This window comes from Lolium rigidum, chromosome 3, assembly GCF_022539505.1.
Source record: "Lolium rigidum isolate FL_2022 chromosome 3, APGP_CSIRO_Lrig_0.1, whole genome shotgun sequence".
In the NCBI taxonomy this organism is placed as follows: Eukaryota; Viridiplantae; Streptophyta; class Magnoliopsida; order Poales; family Poaceae; genus Lolium; species Lolium rigidum.
Genome location: NC_061510.1, coordinates 17,187,384 through 17,200,738, shown reverse-complemented (window position 1 = coordinate 17,200,738; position 13,355 = coordinate 17,187,384).

Below are 13,355 nucleotides of genomic sequence, written 5' to 3'. Positions count from 1 at the left end.
TGGTCCCGAATGAAGTGGTTCTGGATCTCAATATGCTCCATCTTGCCATGGAGCACTGGATTGTAGGCAATCTTTATGGCACTCTCATTTTCATATAAAAGAAGCACTTTGCTATACTCAAGTCCAAAATCCCTAAAAGTTTGCCTCATCCATAAAATATGAGCACAACTACTTGTTGCGGCAACATACTCAGCCTCCACGGTAGAGATGGATACACAATCTTGCTTCTTCGAAGACCAACAAACCAATGAGCGCAAAAGGAAGTGGCATGCACGAGAGGTAAATTTCCTATCAATCTTGCAACCGGCCTAATCAATCGATGAATCCACAAAGATAGAAATTTGTGTCGTTAAAATACCAAAGCCCGAAGTTTGGAGTATCAACTAGATATCGAAAGATTCTCTTCACCGCCATGAGGTGGCTTTCTTTCGGAGCCGCTTGAAAACGTGTGCATACACCAACACTAAGCATAATATCAGGATGGGAGGCACAAAGGTAGAGAAGCGAACATCATGGAGCGTTAGAGCTTTTGCTCGATGGCCTTGTTGTTCGCGTCGAGATCAAGTTGGCACTTCAAAGCAAGGAGTCCCAAGACCATTGGCTCCCTTCATGTCAAAGCGCTTGAGCATGTTTTGAATGTACTTGGCTTGGTTGATGAAGGTGCCTTGGCGAAGTTGCTTTATCTCAAAGCCAAGAAAGAATTTACTCCCATCATGGACATCTCGAACATGTCGGTAATCAACATAGCAAACTCATCGTTAAATGCATTAATTGTTAGTAGACCCAAAGAAAATATCGTCCACATATAGTTGGCATATGAAAAACTCCCCGTTGACCTTCTTAGTAAAAAGAGTGGGGTTGATTTTCCCACTTAAAAACCACGGTCCTCAAGCAACTCACGAAAATGCTCATACCACACACGTGGGGCTTGTTTAAGGCCATATAGAGCCTTGTTGAGCTTGAAGACATGTTCCGGGAAGTGAGGATCCTCAAACCCCGGGGGTTCCTTAACGTATACCTCCTCATGAAAAGTAGCATTAACAAATGAATTTTTCACATCCATTTGTTGGAGCTTGAAACCATGGTGAGCGGCTGATGGTTCCCAAGTGCATGAGATAAATTGTAGTACTTTTCAATAAGAAAGGTTGTTGAACCCACAAGGAGCAGAAGGTATTGGTTAGAGAAGTTGACAAGAAAACAATAAGAATAAAGTAACAGTTTTGGTATTTTGGGTGTATAGTTGTAGTAAAATAAAGTGCGGAAAGTAAATAACAATAAGTAAATGCTCTCAATGAGAGAAAGCCCGATCCTCTATGCAGCAAGAGGACAAACTCAAGTGTGTGTGTGTGTGTGTGTGCTTATATGAGACAACTGTTCCCGAGGGCGGCATGGATTTACTAGCATTAGAGTTCTACACAACATGGTAAATATTTTGTCAAGTTTTCATTCCCTTATGGGCGGAGCCTAAATTAGATGCAGCCATATATATGAACAAATGCACCCCTTATTATGGGTCCTAAAGCCATTCTCATGAGAAAGTATAGGAATCATTAAGAAATAAATATCCCATCCTAGCAATAAAACTATTGGTCCCCAACATAAACCCCTCTAATGCAACTCAAAATATTGGAAGACGGTTTCTGTCATTCCGTCCCTTCCAACACTCATCATTACATTAATGTGCAGCCCTATGAGCCCATATAGGTGAAGTATTATGCAGTCGACGTTCGCATAAAACCATCATAGAACAACATAAAAAATAGAAAACTTGACCAAATACTTATTGCACATCATATAGAATCATAGCCAGATCATCATATGCCCTCTGGAACATGGGGAACTACTCATAAGTGTCAAACATAATAGAAACCAGAGGCATAATGATTACAACACAATCCAAAAGTATAATCTCTCCAGTAAATAATGACAAAGTGCCAATCACAAACATGCAATAGCCCTAAAAACAATATCCGGGGTTCAATCAGACACAAACTATGAGGGGGTGAAGTCGATCTCGTAGATGGTGATGGTGCTAATGGACATACCTCCCCCTATGCCAAGGAGGAGTGGTGATGATGATGGCGTTTTTTCCCCTTTACCGGAGTCACCGGTGCGGCAGGATCTGCCCTCTCCCGAAGTAGGAGAGAACTTTCGCCTCCACCGCCGCCTCAATAAATATCGGGAAAAATATGGCATATGTTTTTAGATGAAACGGAGGCTCTAGTATAAATGGGAACCAGATGAGACACTCGAGGGAGGAAAGAGCATGGCTGGCGCGCCCGGCCATGGTGGGAGCACCACCTGGGCTCTTTCGGCCCTCGTAGCCTCCCTCGTGTACTTCATTCGCTCATGGTCCTTCTCCGGGTGAAAAAATGATCATGTATTTTTTCTGTAATTTTAGGTGTCCAGAAGATCCCTGAAACAATAAAATACGAAAAAGGAGATTTTCTGCCTCCATAAATTAAATACCAATGAAGGAGACTTTATAGGAAAGTCCCGGAAATCATCTTAAAAAATGCATAAATAACGATGTATGATGGCAAATAATAATAAAAACTAAACATATATGTAACAATATTGATGATGTAAAATGCACGTATCAGCGGCATAAGCTAAAAGGATGAGTATGGACTCGAGACGAGCGACGGGTGCATAAGTCTTGACATAGTACACTCCTTCAAACCATGACGGTATGTTTTAGTCCACATCCACCATGTTGTGCCTCTTAGTTGTTCATATAGAGTTGTGTTCCTTGTGTCTTTGATGTAATTATTGTTTCTTCCGTATAATTTGTGCCCAGGCTATCTCATCTAGAGCAAGACGTGACTTCATGGAGCATATAGATAGAAACATTAACCAACTGGGACAATTGGAAATCACCGTGCGGTAGGACTCACTTCCCATACCGAAGAGGACCTTCGTTGTTCAAGTCACCAATGAGACAAACCAAACCTATTTCCACGGGGCTCGTTGGATAGAGATGAGAGAGCACTACGAGATGTTGCTAGGGACAGAATGTTATTTCTACATGGTTAGTTTATTCGACCGCCATACCTACTTCTACTACAAACATCGGGACGACTCCTCTACAACTGATGGTGAGTACCACGACCCAAGAGATGCTAACGGGGGTCATTGTTCATTACCCACCCGCGGAGCGGGATGAGAAGGAGGCGGAGCCGGTCGTGTAGTGCATAGTGTAGATATTTTCCATTACATGTAGGTCCTGATCATTACACATTGTAGTATATATGTAGTGTGATGATTTGGTGACTTGGCTAATTGGAGTGTGATGATTTGGTCACTTGGCTAATTGTAGTGGGATGATTTGGTCACTTGTTTGGCTAATTCTATGTACCTGGTACTTCCTGTAAATTTATGTTCTATATATATATATATATATGCATTATGGAACTGTATTACTAACAGATACCACTGGTGGGGTATCAATCCGCGGAGCGGTAGGCTATTCCCTACTAGTGCTAGTGGCTACTTCACCCCCTTTCAATGTTGCATTTTTTGCAATACTGTTCGTCATGTTGATTAGCGCATCTATGAGTTTCACATGATAATAGTTGATGTAGATTCACGTTTAATATTCTATAATTAATCATGGAAATTTTGGCTAATTATCCAACAATAATCCCCCGGATTCCAAAAAGGTTCATTGGCAGGGAAAAATCACGAGGTTCAAATAATTATTCATGGATTCGAATAATGTTTTTGCTGACATATTTTTCTTTTCTCTCTATTTTTTTCCAATTTGTCTTTGTTTACTATTTATTTTGTTTCATTTTTATTCCTTTTCATATTGAAAAGTGTTCACATAAATTTGAAAAATATTCACGCGAGCTAAAAGATGTTGTTCATCGATTCCAAAAATATATTTGCTGATTCAAAAAATGTCATGAGGTTTTAAAAAATTGTTTATGGATACAAAATTAGGTAAACGGATTCAACAAAATGTTCCTGGGATTTTAAAAAAATTGTTTATCAGTCCAAAAATAGGTTAACAGATTCAAAAAATGTTCATGAGGCTTAAAAAATTTCTCATAGATTCAGAAAATTGGAATCATGGATTAAAAACAATGTTCATGAGGTTCACGGATTAAAAATATTTATTCATATTTTAAAGTTGTTCACGTTGGAATCCATGAACAACTTTCTTTTCTGTTACTTTTTTCATTTTTTTCCTTTCTATGCTTTTTTTTACTGTATTAGAAATCGTTCACCTAGTTTGAAAAAAAAATTGTTGATCCCAAAAATGGGTACATGGATTTCCCAAAAAATGTTCACGGGGTTTTCAAATTTCGTTCAAGGATTCTACAATAGGTTAAGGAATTTGATAAAATGTTCACGAGGTGAAAAAATGCCACACATTAAAAGAATGTTTATTCGTATCTTGACAGTTGTTTGAAAAACATCGCATGTTTAAAATATTATTCATGGGTTAGAAAGACACTACAGGAATGGGGCTATATGCCGAGGGCCGGGAACCTCGGCGTAGCCTGCTTTGGCCGTCGGCGTAGGCTACGCCGAGGCCGCCCTCGGCATTGCTCCTCGGCGTCTAACACCCTCGGCAAATCCACTATCGCCGTCGGCGTAGCACGCTACGCCGACGGCAAAATCCTCGGCATAGACTTTTAAAAAATTCAAATTTCCCGTTTCCAAAAAAATTCGATTTTTTTTTAAATTTTTAATTTCTTTTACACAATTGTTTTTCTTTTTCTTTCCTTTTTAACTTGTTTATCTTTCACCCAATACACTTTTAACTCTAACTACACTTAATCTTAAATCAAATTACAATCATGGTTAAACTTCCCAGTCGGTCACTCATCCTCACACTACTCCAGCCTCAGCGCGCTTAACTTCTTTGTTTCATTCAGATGAGCTTCCATTATAGAATTGACACCTCTTGCTGATAATAATAGCATATCAACCCTATTAACCCTAGAACCGTGATGCACGCCTCTTTATTTTGAATCCCAAACAATTACTTAAGTAGACAACAATGAATATATAAGTAATAATAATATTGAATTCAAATAAAAATAAAATGATTTTATTTTTTTAGTCTTTTTTCTATTTAATATGGAATAATTAATATCTTTAAATCGGAAAATCAAAACTCCACAAATAATATGTCTAAATCGATCAGAAAAATGAGAGAAATATAAATATAACATCCATACCATCACTTGAACCTAAAAATTAGAGGAATCCAAATATGACGTCCAATTTGCCATGTGGCCAAAACGGCCCCCTCGGGAGATGCGAAATGGCCGTATCGGGCGGGCTGGTACACCGTTCGCCAACACGCTAAACGGATAAAATATAGCACATAAAGTGATGTGTTATAGACCTAAAATCATTTTTTGCGGAATTTATTGAGCGACGGAAAGTGTACCCCTAGTTCAAATCCGGTCAGTTTCCAACGGATTCGGCGGGACACCGCAGGAAGCCGCATGGATTACCAGATAGGTAGCACGCACATATGACATGTGATATGTGGTACGAAGGCGGTGTCCTACCACTACGCGGAGGTCTCGCGCAATACTAAAATGCGCCCAATGTAGCTGCTTCACAAAAAAAACCCGTTTTGGCACCCCGAAAATGAAAAAACCATCGCCCATGGGTCGGATTGAAAATCCGCTCCTAGGGCCTTGCTTCCCATCCCAGGGACCACGCACGTGCCAAATATGACCTCGTTCCGACAAACTATGCGGTGTCACGGGCCGTTTTATACTCATTTGACCTAAAAGTCATAGAACTCCGGACGTGATAGCCCTGTTTGTGAAGGGTTTTCCGAAATAATTACCGTATCCTAATTCCGACTTTTGGAGTGGTTACTAGGGCACATAAAATAACGCCATGCGGCTCCGCGGGATTTTCTAAGTTCGTTTAAATTGCCATTTGGCCAAAACGGCCCCCCACGGAGATGCGGTATGGCCGTATCGGGCGCGCTGGTGCACCCGTTTACCATCGCGCTAAACGAAAAAAAATCACACATAAAGTGATATGTCATGGACCTAAAAAACATTTTTCTCGAAATTTATTGAGCGACGGAAAGTGTACCCCTAGTTCAAATCCGGTCACTTTCTAGCGGATTCGGCGGGACACCGCAGGAAGCCGCATGGATTCCCAGATAGCTAGCGCGCAAATATGACATGTTATATGTGGTGCGAAGGCGGTGTCCTACCACTACGGGGAGGTCTCGCGCAATACTAAAATGCGTCCATGTAGCTGCTTCACAAAAAAACCCGTTTTGGCACCCCAAAAATGAAAAAACCATCGCCCATGGGTCGGATTGGAAATCCGCTCTCGGGGCATTGCTTCCCATCCCAGGGACCACGCACGTGTCAAATATGGCCTCGTTCCGACAAACTATGCGGTGTCACGGGCCGTTTTCTACTCATTTGCCCTAAAAGCCATAGAACTCCGGACGTGATAGCCCTGTTTGTGAAGGGTTTTCCAAAATAATTGTCGTATCCTAATTCCGACTTTTGGAGTGATTACTAGGACACATAAAATGACGCCATGCGGCTCTGCGGGATTTTCTGACTTTGTTTAAATTGTCATTTGGTTAAATTGTCATTTGGCCAAAACGGGCCCCCACGGAGATGCGGTATGGCCGTACCGGGCGTGCTGGTGCACACGTTTACCATCGCGCTAAACGGACAAAAAATAGCACATAAAGTGATATGTCATAGACCTAAAAACATTTTTTGCGAAATTTATTGAGCGATGGAAAGTATAGCCCTAGTTCAAATCCGGTCACTTTCCAGCGGATTCGGCGGGACACCGCAGGAAGCCGCATGGATTCCCAGATAGCTAGCGTGCACATATGGCATGTGATATATGGTGCGAAGGCGGTGTCCTACCACTACGCAGAGGTCTCGCGCAATACTAAAATGCGCCCCATGTAGTTACTTCACACAAAAAAAACCCGTTTTGGCACCCCGAAAATGAAAAAACCATCGCCCATGGGTCGGATTGGAAATCCGCTCCCGGGGCCTTGCTTCCCATCCCAGGGACCACGCACTTGCCAAATATGGCCTCGTTCCGACAAACTATGCGGTGTCACGGGCCGTTTCCTACTCATTTGCCCTAAAAGTCATATAACTTCGGACTTGATAGCCCTGTTCGTGAAGGGTTTTCCAAAATAATTACCGTATCCCAATTCCATCTTTTGGAGTGGTTACTAGAACACATAAAATGATGCCATGCGGCTCCGCGAGATTTTCTGACTTCGTTTAAATTGTCATCTGGCTAAAAAGGAAACCTGAGAACATATAAGAAAGTGATTGAATTGTTTCTATGTTAACATGTTACGTGATTCAAAATATGCATGATTTTGACATAAACGGATAGAGGATGTTTTTCTGAACATTTTGATACCTCATACGCATTTTTCTGATATCATATGAATTAGTTATGATTTTTACAAAATTAGACAAATTTGAAAAATGGCCTACGCCGAGTGTGACCATCGGCGTAGGCCTGTCTACGCCTAGGGCCAAAGATATGCCGAGGGCTGCCCTCGGCGTAGAGCTCGCTACGCCGACGGCCACGCTACGCCAAGGGTCGAAAGGGCAGGCTGGCGTGGCCGGGCCATACGCCGATGGCCCCGACTTTTGGCCGTCGGCGTATAGCCTGGCCCTCGGCGTAGCCTCCCATTCCTGTAGTGAGATACGTTTATGGATTCGAAAAAATGTTGCTTATTTCGAAAAAATATTCGTGGTTTTGACTCAAATATGATATATTAAAAATATGTTCACGGTACAAATGATGAGAAATTTTCACGAGTACAAAACAATTAAAGTAAATGATGTAACAACTAGAATTGAGAGTTTAACTGGACACGATGCCCTGGATCCCCTTAATTTCGTCTCGTCGTTGTACGTCATCTCCTTCATGCTCTAGCGCGTTTGCTACTTTCTTTCAAAGAAAAAAAAGACGTAGGCCTACATGTACTCTACAAGCGAAATGGAAGGTACTAAGAGAAATAGACATGTTGGTTCAACTTTCTTTGAAATCTTGAATTCGAGCGAACTGTACGATCGGGTTGGATCATGAGCGATGGGGAAAAATAACAATGCACGAGGCGCGTAATCGCCAGGCTGACGGGGGCCCAACAAGCAGAAAGCAAAATGTGTGGTGGCCCTCGCCCCTCCCTCCAGCACTCCAGCCCCTGGCACTCACGTCGGCGAACGCGGATCCCGGTGAGGCTCAAGCATATGCAGCCTCGGTGGCGCAGAGTCGACTGAATTGAGCTGTCCGGCAGCTTCGGCGACAGCTGAAGTTACTGCATCTCTTGGTCAAGAAGAAAAATCGGGAAAATGAAGGCACGCTGCGAGCGGATGAGGCCGGCCTGAGCTCATGATCTCCGCTGCCTAGCGCCACCATGAGAGCAGGTGACTGCGGCCTGTGGCGGATGATCTCCTTTAGACTGACTCACGATCGTCGCGGGGCGAGCGAGCGTCGCGACGCCGACGGTCCTTTCCGCCGGGAGCGCACCAGGTCTCCTCGTAGGCGTGATGATGGGGCCAGCTACGGCCGTCGCCGCGACTCCGGCCCTGGGCTGCAGCTCACTGCTGTGCCTCCTACCTGTGCACCTGTGATGCCTGCTCCGGACCTGCAGGCTCTGATGGCCGAGCATGCAAAGCTGCTACGTGAGGAGATGCTGGCGTGCCTGGCTGGTGCGGTTCAGCCTCTCCTTGAAGAATCTGAGGCGCTGCGCATCTGGAACGTCAAGGCAAGGCGTACCTTGACAAGATGGCTGATCTGGCTGCGACGCCTGCTTCGGCGTCGGGTTCGCCTGCCCGGCAGGCCTCCCCGATGCTCGCCAAGATCCCGTTGGAGGAACCTGGCTTCATCATCGATGACATAGACCAAGATGAAGACATGGCCGACCGCATCGCTCTCCTCCAAATCGACAATGGGAACGAAGCCTGGGACGACGGTTTGGGCCGCACGGACGCTGGGTCTGTGGCGTGGCCAAATGCTCCTGGCTTGATCACCAACGGTGATGGCTCTCATGCACCTCCGGATGTCATCACGACTCCCTCGGTGGTGGACGACGCAGCGACACGCCTCAAGGACTTCATCGACTTTGTCGCAATTCCTGTGCAGCCTCCTCTCATGAGCACTCCGCCGACCAAGAAGAAGAAGAAATCCGCCGTGCCGCTGACATCGCCACGGCGCAGCGGCCGTCTCGCTGTGAAGAAGCAGGCTCGCTCTCTGGCTGAGGGAGCGGACGCCGTCCAGGAGCTCATCGCTCGCGTCTGCGGCATAATCGCCCCTTCGGCGCCATTCGATGACGCGGCAAAGGATGCCTACCACAAAGTTTTCCTCAACGCTCCGATGGCCGCCTCTTTCATTCATGCCCTGGACGCCCTGGTGAAACAAGTCAAGAAGATTAAGAAGAAGAAGGATGCAGTCAAGCCTGTGGAGCCTGCAGCTACCGTGCCCCTCCTATCTGATGTTTAGTGCCTCTTCAGGTTACATACCTCATGGGTAGAGGCCCCGCGGCGTTTCCACATGTGTTGTTGTTGTTGTTGTTGTTTTACTTTACCTAAGCTGCTGCGCCAGCAAGTCGCTCCACTGTTTGTGCTCCATCTGCTGTAAGCCAAGTCACCGTCGCCTTTCATCGTGCTTCAGTCCATGCCTCTTCATCCGCTTACTTCTAACCGGCTACAGCTACAACCACTGCTACTGTCTGCTCCTCCTCTACGTGGCTTCGGGGTTTTCTTAATGTCGCAGAAAAACGTCAACATTCTAAACTGGAACCCCCACGGACTAAACAACAGAGTACGCCGCGACGCTGTACGCGATCTCGTCCGAGACACACACGCCTCCATCGTCTGTTTACAGGAAACAAAACTTGACAACGTCGACAATGGCACTATCTCCTCCACCCTCGGCCAAAACTTCATCGCTAACTACGCCTTTTTGCCCGCCACCGGCACGTCTGGAGGTATTATCCTCGCGGTGTCGGATGCACACTTCACCCTCTCGGATGTCCACACCTCCGAAAACACCCTTTCGGCGTCGATCACGATGTTAGACGATGGTACTTCATGGTTTATCACCTGTGTCTATGGCCCGCAGACTGAGGCCGACAAGCTTCTCTTCATCGACGAGCTAAGGGCCCTGCAGACCGTCGCCCACGATGCTTGGCTCTTGTTGGGAGATTTCAACCTCATCACTAAGGCCTCGGACAAGAACAATCTTAATATCAACCGCCGTCTCATTGGCAAATTCCGGGCTGCCCGGGACTTTCTCGCCCTCAAAGATATACGGATGGACGGGAGGCGCTTCACTTGGTCCAATGCCCAGGTGGACCCGGTACTCACCAAGATAGATCACGTTTTCTGCACCGCTGACTGGGACGCCCTATTCCCGGATGCCCATCTCCAAGCCATTACCTCCGCATGTTCCGACCACGCGCCTCTTTTCCTTCAAGGGGCTGTCTCCACTAACAGGAAGCCCTCCTTCAAGTTCGAAGAATTCTGGCTGCGCATGCAAGGGTTCAAGGAGACTGTTTCTGAAGCATGGAATAAAACCATCTCGGCTAATGACCCGATCCGCCGCATCCACATCAAGCTTGCCCGAACGGCCTAAGCCCTTAAATCCTGGCAGAGAAAGAGCATCGGCGACCTTAGAATTCAGCTTGCTACGGCAAAAGAGATCATAATGCGCCTGGACCTCGCAGAGGAGGCTAGGCCGCTTTCCGATGAGGAGCGCGCCTTACGTCGACAGATCAAGAGCTCCTACTTGGGATTCTCTCCATCCAAAAGATTAAACTTCGCCAACGCTCTCGCCTCACTTGGATACGGCTCGGCGACGCGAACACAAAATTTTTTCATGTGCGTGCAAATGGGAGAAGAAGGAAGGTCCACATTCAGTCCCTTGCCTCAGATGGTGGATTGGCGATCACTTCCAAAGATAAAGAAGATGTATTGTTGCATCACTTCAAACATCTTCTTGGCACCAAAGCACCTAGGCCTCTGAGCCTCGCTTGGGAGAGCATCGGATACGTGCCACATGACCTCTTCGACTTGGACGTCGCCTTTACGAACGATGAGATTAAAGAGGCCGTCTTCTCCCTACCCGCCGTCAAGGCCCCTGGACCGGATGGATACATCGGCGCCTTTTTTAAGTCTTGTTGGGACATCATCAAGAACGACATTATCGCCGCCATCATGCACATGTCCCATCTCCGGGAGGGCTGCGCCAGCCTTGTCAACTCCGCCAACATCATCCTCATCCCCAAGAAAGCTGAGGCCACTTCAGTGGGAGACTACAGGCCGATTAGCCTCATCCATAGTCTTTCGAAGATTTTCTCCAAGCTTCTGGCCAATCGCCTGGCCCCAATGCTCCCGGATATCGTCTCCAAGTGCCAAAGCGCCTTCATCAAGAAAAGAAGCATTCACGACAACTTCTTACATGTTCAGAACCTCATACGGGAACTTCATGCGAACAAGACCCCGAGCCTATTCCTCAAGCTTGATATCTCCAAGGCCTTCGATTCCGTTGGATGGGCTTACCTTCTCGACTTCATGTCAGCGCTGGGGTTTGGCCAAGCTTGGAGGGACTGGGTGTGTCTTTCCCTTTCCTCGGCCACGTCCAGAGTGCTGCTAAATGGTGAACCTGGCACCCCTTTCCGCCACGCCCGCGGCCTCAGACAGGGAGACCCGCTATCACCCATGCTGTTCATCCTCGCCATCGACCCCCTACAACGCATCCTGGCCTCGGCCACGCAATTGGGCATTCTGAGTCCCATACGCTCTAGGACCAACCGCTGCCGAATCTCGTTGTACGCGGATGCTGGAATCTTCGTAAACCCCGGTAAGGAGGATCTTTGTGCCATCTCTTCCATTCTCGATCGCTTCGGAAAGGCCAGTGGACTTGTCACCAACATGACCAAGACGGAAATTTTCCCGGTGCGCTGCGCTGACGTGGACCTTCAGGAAATTCTCAATGACTTCCCCGCAAAGCTTGCCTGCTTCCCTGGAAAATATTTGGGGCTCCTTCTGCATTTCCGCCGTCTTCGGAAGGTGGACCTACAACCCCTAATCGACAAGATCGCCGGAAAGCTACCGGGTTGGATCGGCAAGAACCTTGCGAGACCGGGAAGGGTCGTCCTTGCAAAGACGGTGCTCATGGCAACTGGCATTTACCATGCCACTGCCATTCCTCTGCCAAAATGGGCTCGTGATAGGATCAACAAGATTGCCAGGACTTTCGTCTGGGCCGGCGAAGAGGGCGATCATGCCGCCCAGGGGAAAGCTCTTGTGAATTGGAAAACGGTCTGTAGGCCAAAGAAGTTGGGGGGTCTCGGCATTCCGGACATTGAGAGATCTGGACGTGCCCTGCGTTTACGATGGCCTTGGCTCCAGTGGACTGATCCGGACCGCCCTTGGTCTGGTTCAAAGCTTCCATGCGACGACACCGACATGTCCCTTTTCGCAGCCGCCACTAAAGTTACCATTGGAAATGGGGAGACAGCCAAATTCTGGCATGACAACCGGTATGCTCGGGGCCCTCTATCTCAATGGGCGCCCGACCTCTACAAAATTGCCTCGAGGAAGAATCGTACGGTCGCCAAAGAGCTAAGTGAAAACAACTGGATCCGCTCTGTCGTGTCCCTTAACTCGCCTCAACAGCTCGCACAATATATCGACGTCTGGGAGGCCGTCCACTCCATCAACCTTGCCCCCGAGTTGCTAGACAACATCGACTGGACGCTTAATGCCACTTCAACCTACAGCGCTAGCTCCGCCTATGAGGCACAATTCCTTGGCTCACAATTCCTTTGGTCGGCACATGCGGAGCCCAAATGCAAGTTATTTGGTTGGCTAGCCCTTCATGGAAAGCTCCTTACCGCCGATATGCTTGCCATCCGAGGATGGCCTCACGACCCTCGATGCCCCTTGTGCCTCGGCCGAGCCTGAGACAGCTGACCACCTCTGCAGAAACTGCCCGTTCACGGCGGCCGTCTGGAACCTTATCAAATCTTGGGATGGCGACTCCTCCGATGACCGACGCCTCGACTTCCAATCCATATCTGACTGGTGGAATGACATGATAAAGGAAAAGCCGCAGAAAGAAAAGAAACGCATCAGCGGCCGGTTCTTATATGTACTTTGGAACGCATGGAAGGAACGAAACCGGCGCATTTTCACTGGACAACGTCTTACCTACCTTGAGGTCGCAAGTATCGCTAACGAGGATATCCTCCAAAGGGATCGGGCTATAAATGGTTTCGGCCCGATCATCCCGGCCGAGCCGGATTAGTTTTTCTTTTTGGTAGCTCGTCTTTCATGATGGGTTCTGGGCATTTTACCACCTTA